Genomic DNA, 12,543 nt, shown 5'->3' on the forward strand with positions numbered 1-12,543 from the left:
GAAGGAGGAAATGTTTGCACATGCGCGGTCCAATCCGTATTAATAGCTAACCGCTGCCACCTAGCGGCAGCCAACGCAGCTTCCTTTGGGAATGGGAATCCGAGTTACACCCGGGGCAGGGGATTATACTGAGTTGAAGGTCCGCGGTTTTCTTTTCCACGGACATCTTACAAAGCACTTTTTAATATATAAAACATAGTAAGAAAAGTAAGTTCTGTTAGTAATAAATCATAATATAATCTATTTGAGCCTTCATTCATTTCTGCATGAAATTCCTTAACTATAAGATTATCAAATCAGGTTCATGTCCCTGTGGTGCAGATTTATCTAGGCCGATACACAGGATGAATTATTTTAAAAAGTGACATTAGGAGGACCTCTAAAAACTAGTTCAATTTACACTTGATATGTGTTTCAAGTCTTAAGATGAAAATGTTTCAAGCGTGCCAGGGTCATTGTCTTTTCCCCACATCCTCCCCAACCCTCCCAGTTGCCTGAGCTGTCTACCCTGTCCCACGTTCCTGCAAGGAGACTGTGATCACTACAGTTCTTCGTGCTTCACTTTGTGGTGGGGAAATTCTGTGTCCCACCAACAGAACAGAGCACATCAGCACCTTGGTCCTGCCCTTGACGAGAGAGAGCACTTATTCAGGGGGGTGGTTTTCTCCAGCTCTCTAGCCTCAGGGGGTATCCCCAAAAACACTTTCAAAAAACATGAAGATTTTAGAGAATTGAAATAGTAGCTTAAAACATTAAGTACCATATAAACTCTTTTTTTTTTTTTTTTTTTTTTTTGTACTGGGAATCAAACTCAGGACCTTGTGTTTGCCAGACAGGCACATGTGCCACTGAGCTATATCCCTGGTCCAACAGTATCATATAATTTCACCTCTAATAAGTGGACTTGAAAGATATCTAATATTTTCATTATTGTTATGGTTTGTGTCTGGATGTCCCCCTAAAGGCTCATGCAGTCATGGGGCAGGCTTCTAGAGTTTATGACTGACTCATGGGTGTGTATACTATACCCACCCTGGGGCAGGTAGTTTACATACAATCTGAGGGAGGGAAAGAGGCTTGCTCTTCCCCCTGCTGCTCCTCCATTTTGCTCTTGTTGCTTTTTGCTGTCTTCCACCACCATGAGCTGTTGCCCTCTGCCATGTACCACCCTGCCTTGGAGCCAACCTCCTTCTTCAGCCACCCTGCCATTGCCCAATGGGCTCATCAACAGAGTGGGCATGGTGGCAGGGATGGTGGTTATGCATGGGCTCAGCAACAAGGACTCCCACTCACCAAGGCTGATCAGGCTATAGCCACTGCTAAATGCCCAATATGCCAGCAGCAGAGACCAACACCGAGTCCCCGAGATGGCACCATTCCCCGTGGTGATCAACCTGCAACCTGGTGGCAGGTTGATTATATTGGACCACTTCCATCATGGAAGGGACTGCGTTTTGTCCTCACTGGCCTAGACACATATTCTGGATATGGATTTGCCTTTGCTGCACATACTACTTCTGCCAAAACTATCACCCATGGACCTACAGAGTGATTGTAAGTCAAGCATAAAGTTACTAAAACTAGTTTTGTTGATGCCTTTATTGTCTCAATTTTGTATAATGGACATATACTACTAGATTAAAATCCACAAAACTGCTTCTTTTGTAGTTCAAACTTTGTTAGATAAAAGCCATTTCTAGGATTAACCAGTGTTTTATAATCTGAAATGTCTTCACTCAAAAACAACCACCTCAGGGGGGATTGTCTTTGTGTTGATGACCGTAGAAGTGAAATTTTTTTTTTTTTTTTTTTTACAAAATATGAAACAGAGAACGTGGAGGTAAAAATATTTCTTCCAGTGGGAACAGTTTGAAGAGCTGGAGGCCACACAAGCCCTAATTATAGATCTACATTTACAGTGGGAACCATTGTTATTCACAAGCAGAACTCTGATGTTCAAAGCTGCACAGCCTTCCTTTTCATCCACATGAATTTTAAATATGAATATGTTTTCTCTTGACTTCATCACTCTCCTGAGATCTTCACTAATTATCTTCTTTCAACAACAGAGCGCAGTTGTTGTGAGTTCTGGGGATGAAACTAATTATCATCTTAGTAGAAAAATGTCTGAAAATACAGATATTATAGGCTGCTTTTAACAAGCTCAAGATGAACCTAGAGCTGTTCTGGCCTGTTTCCATATTTCCAAGGTTAAAAATCCTCATAATCAAAATTTCACTACATATGCATACATGTGCAAAGTAGTTTGAATCATACAGTAAATGTTTTCAAAGTTTTAAAGTTTGAATTTTAGGTTAGTTTAATGTGATAGATTTCCGTTGGTGCAGAAAGTAATAAAACAATAAAATGCCTTTATTGCTGGGCACGGAGATGACCGCAGAGGGGAGGGATGAGCAGGGTCGTGGCTCTTCTGAAGGGCGTGGCTGAGAGAACAATGGTTAAATATTGCCAGGCTGGAGGCGGGGTTTAGGGGGTGGACCAGCTGACGTGGCATGCCAGCATTGGGTGGGAGCACTGGAAAATGAAACAGAACACTACAAAGGGGAGTAAGAAGTCGTAATTTAACTCAGTTGAAGAAGGGTGGGGCTTAGCACACGGCCTCTAGTGGCCAGTGCCATATTGACCATGGCACATAGCTTCCAGTAGGTGGCGCCACAGTGACTCTAAAGGAATTATAACGCTAGAAGGACCCCATCACAATGAATAGCAAAACGAAATGTCAAAATACAACTGCTTTGACATACTATTATAATTAATCTTGGCAATCATATCATTAAAGTATTTTTTGTTAAATATGTATTAAACACATATGGGTCATTTCATTGGAAAGTACAGTGCATGAGTAGAGGATCAACATCTTTTCTTTCTACGAGTTCACTCTGCAGGGAGCAACAGAACCTGAGAAGTGGAAGACACACTCCAGGAGGCAGAGGGTCCAGCTGTAGCACAACCTTGTACAACTGCATAGAATCCCCATAGACACACACTGTGAGGATTTGCTTTTGCTGCTGATAAATCCTGCATTTTCATGTGTTCAAATAGATGCTAGGTTAGAGTGTACCTGTGTGAGGCAATGAAAGTTTCAAACCACCTTCCTGAGGTAGGAGTAACGTGTGCAAACCCATATACATGCAATATGCACGTTTCTCTGGGTTTTGGCATAAGTGGAGCAAAATGAAAACAACCAATAAATAACGGATAAAGTGTACTCAGGATTTTCTTGTACTCTCCCAGTAGCTTCTCTTAGAGTTTTAAATTATATAAAAATAAACATGTGTCAAAAAATAAAAGTCAATTTTGAAAGATTCTACTTTCAATAATAAGAAAATGTATGAACTAACAATGTGCTACTATTTACTAATGAGGTAAAAACTAAACTAAGAAACCTGAAAACATACCCTTTCCAGGGCCACAAAGTAGATTTCACTGCAACCCTTTTAGACATACACCAAAAACCCAGCTGGGAGAGCCGTGTGGTGGTAAAGAGCTCCTCAAACAGGTGAAGAGACACTCATTGTCATTGGCCCAACGACTCTACTTTCAAAATTCTATTTCTTTGTTTTAAAGTACCTACAAGGCAGTGTATGCAATATGTATACATCCATTTTAACAGCTTTCAATTAAAAATGTTGCTGATGCTTTATTGCTTTTCACGAAGATAACTGTGGAAAAGAATGATTTGTTTTCCAACATTCCTGTGGATCAGTGAATAAAACAGATAGACTTAGGAAAAGGGGTGGCTGCAGCAGGTTGTTGAGGATGAACTTTCAGCCGACAAAGAGACCAAGACCAGTGCCCCTGTGGGTGGTTGCAGCCGGAACACCCTCTCCTCCCACTGGTAGGTTGTGCCCTTCCCAAAGTTTACTCTCTCTCTTTCAGGTAAACCTGCTGAGGACCTGAGCTAATTTGGACTCATTACCATTCCTTCCAACCAAAGTGCCCATGCTGGAGATTTTTTATTACATTTGTCCTGCTTGTATCTTTCAGAATTACAGTAAAAACATTTCTTAGGTTTTAAAAATATATGGGCTTTGATGACAATGTCTTTGAGTGCATAAAATATTGTTGAACTACTCCATCTACTTTGGACATTAGGCAATGAGAAATACACACACATATTCTATGTATATATACATGTATATTTATTATTGAAATTTCTAGAATGAAAGCATGTGTTCAGGAAAGATGTCCTTGATTTAAAGCTTTTGAGGAGTAGTTAGTGTTAAAGGGTTTGTATCCATTTCCAAGGCCCCAGAGGTGTCATGTAAGAAAGAACATGGATGTTTGCATAGAGTTTGATGTGACTGGATTCCCTAAGCCTTTGCTTCCCTGGACCATTTGAAGAGGCACGAACACCTTGCCGATGCCCAATATCAGCTTCCACCTTGAAGGTGGGACTCAGATGGCACCACACGGGTCCTTGTCTTTTGCACACCGAGCCTGTCTGAGGACAGTGGATACGTTTCACTTTCTACACGAGTCACTGATCCACTTCAGCTGGGCGGGGTCAAACCAGCTCTTACGGAACTTCACACCCTTAAACCATCGCTTGGCTGAAACCAGCACGGGGACCCTCCTTACACGTCCTTGGCTTCTGCAGGGCATCGAGGGGCTTTGAAGAATTATTTCTCAGCGCATAATGGAAATACTTATTAAATTAGAAAATCATAAGAAATGTTGAATTTTGCTGTTCAGTACCCTTGAAAATGTATTATAGATTAATTCCATAGATCTCCATTTCCATAGAGTCACAAATTTCACAGATTTCTCCTCCCCAAAACACAGACAACAGCACTGCTTCACGCAGCGCCCGCCTCTGGAGGTCCAGCAGCTTCTCCAAGGGTGTAATTTTAAATTCTCCTGCATAAACCTCTTCAAAAGCAGACTTAAGTTTGAAGAACACTTTTCTGTTTCCCTTCTCGGGTATAAACAGTGCTTCGGTCAGTAACTGGATTAGGTAACGTCGTGTACACACGGCCCTCCAGCTCGGCCGCTCATGCCTCTGCCCTCCTGCCTCCCGCGGGAAGATTCCCTGACCACGCTCGGACAGTCTCCTCTGAGCCCTCCGCGCACCCGGACCTGACTGGGGCTCTTTCCTGGTCCACTTATTTAAGTTGCACCGAGAATGACACTGTGTCCGCTGAACCGCCACCCTCGGCCCTCAGCGTCTGGTCCTGTTCTCACTCTCCACCTGCAGTGTCACCCCGTGCAGGCCTGCACTCCGCCTGCTTTCTCTGCAGGCAGTGTAGCGGGGATCCGGGGACCCGCCTTTCTCCTGACTGGAAATGTTCCACACTCCGCCCCCACCTGCTCCCTGACCATCAGTTCCCGCAATTTCTTGTTGCATTCCGAGCTAAGCCGGATGCCCCCACGGTATAGCAAAGCCCTCACTGCAGACATTGGTATTCCAGGTTTCCTTGTCTGTCCTTAGTGGTGTAAGGGAAATGTTACCAGGACTTCAGATCAGGTCACTCCTTCATCCTCCACCTGTCTTTGTTCCAGGACGATTCTGATCCCACAGCCCGGCCTTACTGTCATATGTAGTCCGGGAGTGGCATCCCTCAGAGCTGCTTTCATCCATGACCCGTGTAAACTGGGGTAAATACTCCCGCTCAACCCTGGCTGGGGCCACGCTGAGATTTCGTCACACAACTAGGAAAGTTAAGCTTTACCTAGCCATATTGTAATTGGCGAGATAAGAAGTCTTCCTGCTGGGCATGGTATGCACAAGTAATATAATCAGGGAGGCTGAGGCAGGAGGATCCCAAGCTTGAACACAATCTGGGCAATTTAGCAATTTAGTGAGACCCTATTTCAAATATTAAAGAATTTTTAAGAAGGGCCAAGGGCATAGCTTAGCATGAAAATGCTGGGTTCAGTTTCCACTGCCCACCCCACACCCCACACACAAAGGTCTCCCTTCCCCAATATTTCTTGGCACTTTCTTAAAAATTAATGAGCTATTCTTGAGTCAGCGTCTCGCTCTCTTCTAGGGTCCCCTACCTAACAGTGTCTACTATTCCATTTAGAGTTTATAAAGAAAAGATTTTCATACCTTAATTATTTTTTGGTACTGGGAGTTGAACTCAAGACTTTGTGCTGGGCAGGCCCTGTGCCACTGAGCTATATCCCTAGCTCCATGCTTAACTTTTGAAGTTAAAAAAAAACTATAAAGAAATTATGAACTGTCTCAAAATTTCAAAGAAACTCTCCGATGTGCTTTTGTTAATATGCAAAGCTTAAGAATTATAACTTACAACTCAAAGCTGGTGTTTTATAACCTTTGTTTTATTCAATCCTTTTTAAAAAATGCTTTGAAGTAGGTGACATTGTCATGTTTATTTGATAAAAAGCAAAATATAGCCTTGAGAGAGATCCAGTGAGTTCACCGAATTCATAATTCTTTAGATTGAAAATCAGAAAAGTTATATCTCCACCCTCCAAGCTCTCAATTACTTTGCTTGGTGAATTCCTTGGTTCAGTTTGGGAAGTCATCTACCCAGGCTGCCTGTCACCACTGTGGAAAATGTCCCGGAATGATTCAGCCTGCAGTCCGTCTTATTTTAGAATTTGATTCTCGCTAGGTTTGTACGCTTGATATTCTCTGCCATGAATGGGACAATGGAAGCATGGGACAAGAGAACGATGATCTGCTTTTCCTCTGCCCTTGGACCTTTATGCTCCGGTCTTCTGCTGAGCCATGCACACAGGGCCTCTTCTCGCCTTCTGAGATTGTAAGAGAAGACGTTCTGGGGTGCTGGGCTTTAGATTTCCTGCAGAATCGCAGCTAAGCAGTACGAGCAACGGCAAGTTCACCGGGAGGAGGGTGGGGAAACGGAGCCCTGCTCGGAGCTCAGTGCCACCATTCACGGCCCGCAGGACAGCTGCAGAGCCAGGGAAATGCACGCCTCAGGCCTCACGCACTTATCGCGGCGGTGTCCCCCGTGGCTGGTGCGGTGGTGCTGGGCGTGGGTGACCCTCAGCAATGGGCACCCAGAGCTGCGGGGACCTCGCAGCGACCCCAGTGTTGTCCTGCTCTCGCTGGGCTGTGGCTCTGAATGTGACATAGCCTGGTGCCGCTGGTGGCCACAGCTGTGCCATAGGAGCCCGGCTGGCTCATCTTCAGAGACGGCCCACTGCAGGGACAGTGACTGAGGATGAGGCCCCCCGCAGACCTATCCCCAGAGGCTTGTGGGCAGAGCGCTCCCCTAGGCACTTCGCTGGAACAAAGTATCAGCACTGTCTTTGGAATAAATCCTGGACTTGGATAACTCTGCCGTGCTGAAGCAGAGACACAGTACCAGCGGTCCTGGTAGACCTGGCCTTGGACCCCACCTAGTGGTAAAATGGTGGAAATGACTGTAAGGTCAGAAAATAACAGGTTTAGCATTTGTGGAAAGGCAAAGCCAGATGAGAAGATGGAAAGAAACGCCGATGTAAAAGGTACAGTAGATGCTGTGAGAGGGAAAGAAACTGCTCAAAGGGAAGGGACAGCTGGGATGAGGGAAAGGAGAAAAGGAAGAAAGAAGGAAGGGGAAAATATATATGTGCATATAAGGACAGCTGGGATAATTGTACGGCTGATGCCCGCTGGTTTATTGAAAGGAACAGTTAATGCTTAAATTTTTTGACCAATTTTGCACGTTTATATCTGGTAATCTGAACAACTAATTTGAAGATAACAACATGCGCTATAACAACCATTGGTGAATTCCTACCTTCTTGTTTAATGAAGCTCGGTATCGTCTCTAACGCTTTTTTTATTACTTTTTATTCTCTTTCATTGTTTGATCAGTCTTGCATTCTTACATCTGATAATGCGAGCAACTTCGTTGAAGTTAACAATATGTACTATAAGAACCATTGTTAATTCCTATCATCTTGTTTTGAAATCCTTTATAGTTTTTATTATTTTTGCATTGTTTTGTTTTTGTCTTTGTTGTTGTTATTTTGTTATTTTTTTCTCTTTAAAAGAAAAGAAAGAAAGCCCAATGCTTCAGTGCCCAGATGAACTTACATGCCAACAGTAAGTGCTTTCAAGGAGCTGTGATACTCAAACACTGACCAGGCAGGAATTGGAATGACAAACCTCTTGGAGAATTTAAAACTGTTTCAAGGCAACCCAATGAGCTGAATTTTAAGGCAACCCAATGGCTTAACCCAATGAGCAAAATTCAGAATGTATTGGGAGCCATCAATAGCAGCGTAGATCAAACAGAAGAAACTGGCTCTAAGATAGACTTGTGGAACACACCCAGTTGGAAGAGAAAAAAGATGAAATGGGGAAAGCTTACAGTAACTTTGGATCAGTGTTAAAGGGGTAACTATTCAGTCTTGTGGTTCAAAAAGGAGTTGAGAATATCAAAGAGAAGAAAGCTTATTCAAATAATAGTGACAACTTCACTCATTAAAAAGGAATGGAGGTATTCAGGTGCAGAAAGAACACAATTCACCAAATGGAACTTGAGCAGGTCTACTCCAACATATAACCAAGCTCTCATGAGTGAAAGACAAAGAAAAGAGTCTCCAGGCTGTGAGGGGCAGACATACCACACAGGGAGCCCCAATTCACACAACAGCTTGCGCCTGTGCAGAGACATAGAGGCCGGGAGAGTGGCATGGGATTCTCACAGTCCACTGAGGGTACCACAGCCACCAAGGCTATCATTTGGAAGTGGAGGAGGGTAAAGAGTGACCCAAACCAAGCCTGAGAGAAGAGTGCCACCAGAGCTGGTCTACGAGAAATGCCAGCCTTCTTCCAACTGTAGAAAAGAGACATGGATGATTTAGGAGAAGATCTGAAAACAACAGGTCACAAAACTCATTGGTAACAGTGATCATATGAACAAGTATAGAATGCTCTAATATTGTAAACTATTCTGGTATGAAAACTATTCCTCTCTCTAGTACGGGGACTACAAAACAAAACAGTTAAAGATAACAGCAGCTACACTAATATGCTAAGAGATAGGAAATATGAAAAACACACAGTTTGATATACAAATTACTAAATATGAAAAGACACTGAAAATAACCTGAGAACTTTCTTATTCTTATCCTTTTGTTTCTGTTCTTCCTCTTCTCATTGTGTTAAATTGTTATCATTTTAAAATAGTGTGCTGTCTCCTATCATCTTGTTTTGAAATTCTGTATCATTTTTATTGCTTTCTTTCTCTGTTTAAAATAAAAAATAGCTTATTATAATCAAAATATATTTTCTAAGCTTCATGGTATCCGTAAAAGAGAAATACGCCCTAGACAAACCAAAAACAACCACCATAGACTCCAAACTGACTGTTAAGAGTAATTCTGAGCCAGTGAAGCTCAGGAAGAGCTTATAAAAGAAGAAGAGGCAGAAAGGACCTGCAATAAATCTGGAAAACAGGTTACCAAATGTTCGTAGCACCTTCTCTGTAAATAGCTGCCTTAAGTACAAATGGATAATTCTCCAGTCAAAAGACAGTGACTGAGTAGCTAATAAGAGTCCAATTGAGGGGACCGGGACTTAGCGCAGCAGCATAAGCGCTTGCCTGACAAGCCTGAGGTCATGAGTTCAATTCCCGGTACCAAAAAAAAAAAAGTCCAATTGAATGTAGCTAACAAGAAACTCTGCTGAACTCTCAGGTCACACAGGACTGGAGATGATAGGCAGCCCATGCCGCCAGTCAGCACTGAGCTGCTACCTCGTCGGGGGCGCTGGGCTAACCCTCAGGTGACGATGGGGGCACTGCAGACCCCGCGCCGCGGGGCACACAAGACCTGGGCGTGAGCGGCTGCGGCCTTGCGCTCCCTGGGCCTGAGACTGGGAGAAGCAGAGGCCTTGTGCACAGTGGGCCGGATACCGCCCATGAGCACCCTACCTGGCAGGGGCTCCCGCATCGCGGCCTCCCAGCCTTCCATCCCCTGCGGGGGCTCCCAACCCGTGCCAGCCTGCCCAGGGGACACAGGCCGGGTCTCTCCTTGCTTCGTTCCTCATGTCTACAATCAGAGCTTACTGTAATGCTTAGACACACGTATTTATATTAAAAACATAGAATTGCTATTTTGTGTGCAGTTTCAATTTCCATAAATGAAATTATGTTAGGACCTGTTCTGCTGCCATGTTTAAGAACAATAGTGTTTCCTGAAGAACCGTCCTTACTGACTTATGTCCAGCCACCTGACACATCTGATATTACGGCTATGGGATGCTCTTTGCTACGTATTCACTAAATTTGATGTGTTCAAATAGTGGTAGATCGTATGCCTTCCATAACAAACACCTGCAGTACACAAACAAACATATGTGTACATATATCTGCTAGTATGCCTGGGTCCAAAATTTTCAGTGTAAAACATTTTCAAGGGTGATGTTACAGGATCCTGGAATGTATACGACTTTGGTTTCGCTCAGTAGCTTGGGATTATATTCTCCAATGCTTTCCTAAGTTTAAACTTTGAAGTCACCTCTTCCTACGTATTTGCTGATCCAAAATATTTGATGTTTCTTTATAACAGGTAGTAAGTCATTTCACACTGTTTTTTAGTTTCATTTATGTCAGTAGTAATGAAGCTGAGCACCTTTAAGTGTATATTAGAATTCTCTTATATGTATGGTTTTGCTTTATGCAGTTTCAGTCAGATATGACCTACAGCAGTCTAAAAATACTAAGTGGGAAATTTTAGAGACACACAATTCAGAAGTTTAAAACTGTGTATCATCTTGGGTCGTATGGTAGTCATGGTGTGGACCTGCAGTACCGCCCTGAAGGCCCTTGTGTTTGGAGGGTGGTTGGGTCCTGAGGGTGCTGTAAGTAATCCACAGCTCCGTCACTGGTGAGTCCGGTAGCCACGGGATTTGTCAGACGCTGAAGCCTGGCTGGAGGGTGTCATCAGAGGTGTGACTTAGAAGGGTGAATTCTTGCATCCAGTGCTCTCCTTCCCTCTCTCTCTCTCTCTCTCTCTCTCTCTCTCTCTCTCTCTCTCTCTCTCTCTCTTTCCCCTTTCTCTCCTTTCTGGCTGTTCTGCCCTGCAGCATCACGTTCGTTGAAGAACTGTGATCCCAAATCACCCTCTCTTCCTTTAATTTGCTTGTGGGGGTCAGATTTCAGACCCTGGGTCCCAGCAACAGGAAAGCTAGTAATATCTTGGTGCAGGGAAAGTGGGTTCGTGGCTGTGGCTTGCTCACCAGGGCATTTTTGAGCCTTTGGGCCTGGTTTCCTGAAGCCCCTTGGGAAGTGTTAGAGCTGCTTGCTGAAGAAGCCCTGCTGCAGTGCTACCAGCAGAGCACTCAGAGACTGGCGAAGATTCTCGTCAGAGCTCAGAAGACCAGGACAATGTTAAGAACGTACATTGTAAGGTGGGGTTCAGGAGGCGTCAGCTGGGAACAAGCCCTGTACTGGCAGTTGGCGTAGAGGCCCGTTCCCTAGGTAATTTTTGTTGGCTTCTTCATAAAACAGACCTTCATATTTTATCCTTTTTTATTCTGTTAGGTTTTAAATTTCATTCTTGCTGATTTTCAATACCTCGTTTTATGTTCTAGACCCCTATATCAAATTAACTAGATTTGGGCAATATAGTTTAACAGGTCTTTGTAGATATGCAAAATTTATTTTAATAGAAATTTTTATTTTGGAGTAGTGAAGTTCACAGAATCATTATTTTATGGCTTGTGATTTCTAATTTGTGGTAGAAATGCCTCTTGTTTTATTCATTTTGCTTTGCAGTGTATCTCCCTTATTTAGATTTTGAACAATTAAAGGGTTACCTTTTCAAAGAGATGAAGGAGAGAAACAATTTTATATTTTATCATATTAAAACCAGTTTTCCCAAAGTCTTCTTCTCAGCTGAATGTGATTTTTATGCTGCACACATTGTACGCATCCTGGCTCGTGCTCCTGGGTCTCGGGCCCTCGGTGCCTTCTCTCCCGGGCTCCAGCTTTCTACCGCTTTGTGTGGTCGTCATCTTCAAGGGGCTGTTTGGACATGGACAACAGTGGCTCAGGAAGTGTGTGTAGGTGTCCGGGAGGAGAGGCCCTGTGAGACTCCAATTGGTCATAAGTGGAAGAGAGAAGACTCACGCCATTTACAAATCCTCCAAAACCATTTTGCCCAGCAGTCCTCCGTCAGTGAATCCAGGATGTGATTTATGTTACTTCTTGAAAGGTTTACTTAATTTCCCAGGGGGAGGAGTAGCAACAGAACAAAGAAGGAAATGTTAAAGTATGATTTTCAAACTGGATGTTTGAAAAATAGTAGATTCAAATGCAAGGCTTTTTTAAAAGATAAAAATAGTTTAGCTTCTAAGACGGGTGCACAAACCTAGCTAAGCCTTACGATCCCAAGGGTTAGACTGTGCAGCTGCGATACGGAATGGGACAGAAGGTCTGTCTCAGCACACAGACTGTCATGCGAGGGGCTCTGACTGATGGCTGGTCCTCGCTGTCATTGCCGATAATCACATCGGGCAGGGCGTGATACAAAAGGCACCGCCCCGTGGGGATGCGCTGTCCATCTCCTCACATCCAGACATTTCCTTAAGGG

Source organism: Chinchilla lanigera, unplaced genomic scaffold, assembly GCF_000276665.1.
Source record: "Chinchilla lanigera isolate Chin_1 unplaced genomic scaffold, ChiLan1.0 scaffold00009, whole genome shotgun sequence".
NCBI lineage: Eukaryota > Metazoa > Chordata > Mammalia > Rodentia > Chinchillidae > Chinchilla > Chinchilla lanigera.